This window comes from Protopterus annectens, chromosome 2.part2 (assembly GCF_019279795.1).
Source record: "Protopterus annectens isolate FY-2018-M chromosome 2.part2, PAN1.0, whole genome shotgun sequence".
Classification (NCBI taxonomy): domain Eukaryota; kingdom Metazoa; phylum Chordata; order Ceratodontiformes; family Protopteridae; genus Protopterus; species Protopterus annectens.
The window spans coordinates 613,349,762-613,354,135 of NC_056730.1; positions in this window are offsets into that span (position 1 = coordinate 613,349,762).

A 4,374-nucleotide genomic window follows, 5' to 3' on the forward strand; every position below is an offset into this window, starting at 1 on the left:
AGTGCATATTGTGAAGCTGTACATGCGGATATGCCTGAATATGAGTGCACTCTCAACAGAGGTCTCCAGCAAGGTTGGCACAGATAAGGGCTCATGGAAAACATTACAAGAACCAACCACAATCATGGATAATATCTGAATAATACCACCGGTAATCCCATACCTCTGATATAACATATATGATTAAGTGTGACAAGAGATGAGTCTGCATACACACACTTGAACAACTATTATGATGCATCCATACTCTACAATGGTAACCACAAACACTGTTCCGGCACTGTAACATCTGCTGGAGATGTTAGGAAGGACACTGCTATACCTATGTGCAATGCAGGCTAGTTGGCTGGAAGATATATATATTATATATATATATATATATATATATATATATATATATATATATGTATATATATATGTGTATATATATATATATATATATCTATATATGTATATATGTGTTACCTTCATTTCATCGATAGCTCATTTCACTGACAAGCAAATCAGCAAGACCATTTCACTGACAACTCATTTCATCGACAGTGATATATGACCTATTCCCCACTGTAGTGCAATCCTGGCGTTAGAATATATAGTAAGGGGGGGCACAGCCCCCTCACATTGGGGGTGGTGGGAGGCTTCACCCCCCCCAACACCCCCCGATGTGGTGGCTGTGCCCTCCACACCCCACCTTACTATATATTATAACTCCAGGATCGCACTACAGTGGGGAACAGGCATATATCACTGTCAATGAAATGAGTTGTCAGTGAACTGAACTGTCAGTGAAATGGTCTTGCTGATATACATATATATATATATATATATATATATATATATATATATATATAAGGGATCCGTACTATTGAGCGAACAACAATTTCACCGAAAGTGAATGGGCAGAGCACACTTTCGTGAAAGTGCTTTTCACTGAAAAAGCACTTTCGCGAAAATGTGGATAAGTAAGGGTGAAAATGTGGGGGGAATGGCGAGTGTTGAGATCGTAGCACAGTGGAGATAAGGGAATATTCCCTTTTCCCTACTGTAGTGCGATCTCGGAGTGAGAATATAAAAGTAGGGGGGGTGCAGCCCCCCAAATGTTGGGTGCAGGGGGCTTCCCCCCTGCATAAACGTGAGTTCATAGGTTCATAGGTTCATACTAGGCTATCTGCCCTAGGGCATTTATAAGCCTAGCCAGAATGTGTTTGGCTTTCGCCACCCATTTTAAATTTATTTTGCTATGCCCTTTTTCGAGGTTAGTATACTGTGCCTCTGTCTAACAGTGACACAGAAGTGATACCCGGGGTAAACCTACGATCTCCCATCCACGCATCAAGATTCCTCTTGAAGAGAGTCAATGAGGGACTCTGCCTAACCTGGACTGGGATTTTATTCCAGAGTGAAGGGAGCCTCTGGGTTATGAATCTGTCCCTCCAGCATGTCCTATTTATTACAGTGCTGAGGTTCAAGTCTCTCGAGCGCGTAGCTCGATGGGATTTGGATTTTCTGAGGTGCAGCATGTCCATTAATTCTGGGTTGGTCATGGCTTTATACGTCAGGCACAGATCACCTCTGAACAGGCGGTATGCCACTGAGTAGAGCTGGAGTTTCTTTAACCGGGCAGCATATGGCATCTGTTTGAGCCCTTTGATCCTCTTGGTGAGGTACCTTTGGGGTCTTTCCAGTTGCTGCAGGTGTCTGGTAAGGTACATCCCAAAAGGGGCATTGTACTCAATTATGGGCCTGATGAGGGATGAGTAAAGAGGCACGATTACCTCCACTGATCTAGATGTGAATCCCTTCATGATTAGGTGGGCTATATAAAATGTTTTTCTAACCACTTTGGCCACGTGGTTGTCAAATGAGAGATTGCTATCAACTTGGGTCCCCAGGTCCCTAATTACTTCTTCTGTACTTAATGGATTACCACCTATGTGTTAATTTGTGGGCATTTTGTTTTTGCCAAAGGGGATGACTATACACTTTTTGGCATTTAGCTTGAGGCCATGGCTCTGGCACCAGTTGTCTGTTTCTATGAGGCCCTTTTGGGGGATGCTTGTGTCGGCTGGAGAGTCGATTATGGTGCCCAGTTTGCAGTCATCTGCGAACTTGGTCAGCCACAGTCCTTCCGTGTTGGCCTGTACCTCCGAGAAATATATACCGAACAAGAGCGGTCCCAGGACTGAGCCTTGTGGGACACCACTTGTAACTGGTTTGGAGTCTGACATGGCTCCAGCAATTCTAACCATGTGGGTTCTGCCCTTGAGCCAGTTTGCAACCCATCTAGTGACATAGGGGTTTATATTTAAGCTGGTGAGCTTATCTATAATGCCCGAGTGGGGTATTGTATCGAAGGCTTTTGCGAGGTCCAGGTAGGCTGTGTGGACCACCTTCCCCTCGTCAATGGCCTTGGTGACTGTTTCAAAGAAATCAACCAGCATATGCCCTTAACAAAGCCGGACTGGGTAGGATCCAGTGTCTGTAGGTCCCCAATATCTTGATTTATGAGGTCCATGATGATCCTTTCCATAGCTTTGCAGACCAAGCTAGTCAGGCTTATGGGGCGATAGTTTCCAGGATCCGTTGAGGCACCACCTTTATGGAGAGGAACCACTGTTGCTGTACGCCACTCTTTGGGCACATATCCTGTAGTAAGGCTGAGATTGAACAGTAGTTTTATGTTTGGGTTTAGCTCTTCTTGGAGTTCATGTAGGACGCAGCCCGGGACACCTTCTGGTCCCATTGATGCTGTGTTTTTTGCTTTGGAGAGAGCGTCTCTTACCTGAGCATCTGAGATGTCAGGGGGGCAGCACTCTGCTGGGATAGATATTTGCCCTTTTGGTGGGGGGGGGGGAGTTTGCACTGAACCTGTCAGCTAGGATGTTGGCAATGTCTGTGCTAGGTTGTTGGCAATGTCTGTGGGATAAGTTCTGTTTTTTGTTTTTTTTACTTTCTTATTTTTTAGATTTTTTTAAAGCACTTAAGCTTAAGTGCTTTTTCTTTAACAAGCACTTTCGCTAAACTATGTTTGGCCGATGTGGTTTCGATTGTTTGAGCTTTCGCTCAATAGTACGAGATCCATATTTGTGTATATATATATATATATATATATATATATGTATATATATATATATATATATATATATATATATATATATATATATATATGTATAAATAGAAAATCCTCCCAAAATCCCAAAAAATACACAAGGAAACCAATGCACACTATGGGAGCAAGCGTGGATGAAAATTATGTCGTTAGCAATGCAGACGTCAAAAAAACTAAAGAATAATAATGTTGCGTCTGACTGACGAAATATAAAGTCAAAATTAGAATGCACTGAATTGGCGCCAACCAAGCAGAGTAATAATCATTGGCTTAACGCTGATATAAATGTCAGTATTGTTGTTTCATCTGCTAGACAAAGTTAAAGCCAGCTAATAAAACACAAGCGCTTAACTAGCGCAAACAAAACCACAGGTCTAAGAGGACGGTTCAAATGAAGAAAGATCAACTGTTACCAGTATCCAAATCCTCAGCGAAAACCAACTGAAGTCGTTTACTGCTAGTAACAATATAACAAATAGCAGCGTGGTAAAAAGTCTTGTAGCAGCAAACAAATCCAAAAATATGTACTTGCTGTTGAAAAAACCATTCGGTCCTGGGTTAATGTAGTAAAATCCTTTAATAGAGTTAGCGCTTTCACGGCGTTTACCCACCGCTTCATCAGACAAACAGTTTGCAGATAAAAAATCACAGTTTAAATAAAAACACCAACAACAGTCAGCCAATCAGCGGTTATGCCTCTTAAAGTCACAGAGAGGAAAACCGCATATAGTCACTACAATTAGAATATATTAAAACATTAGGTAAATTAATGGTGTACGACTCCATCCAAGAATCTAGTAAAAATATATATAACCATATGAAGTTGCGATCAACCATTTAAACCTTGCTGTTACATAAAAACATATATACAGCTATAATCATAATGATTTAATACAATATAAAAGTACTGTAACAATCATGTATAGTGCTATAAAAATCCTCTAATGATTGTTCGACTGTCAATATATGCACAATTCATATATGTGACCAACAGAAAACAAACAATGGATGTGTCAAATCATCCATAGACAGTCAATATATAAAATAATAAAAAATAATAAAAAGTGGTGGCTAAATCTATGAATCTGAAGCAATGAGGTCTATGAACAAGCTAAAGCTAGTAATCAAAACTAGTGGTCATAGCGTGGGGAGTATATGTGGTAACTATATGATGAATGTGTACATAGGCGAAGACTATAGAAAAGTATGGAAAAAACAGCTAGGGCAGAAAACAGCAATATAAAAATTTTTTTATATAAAAAATT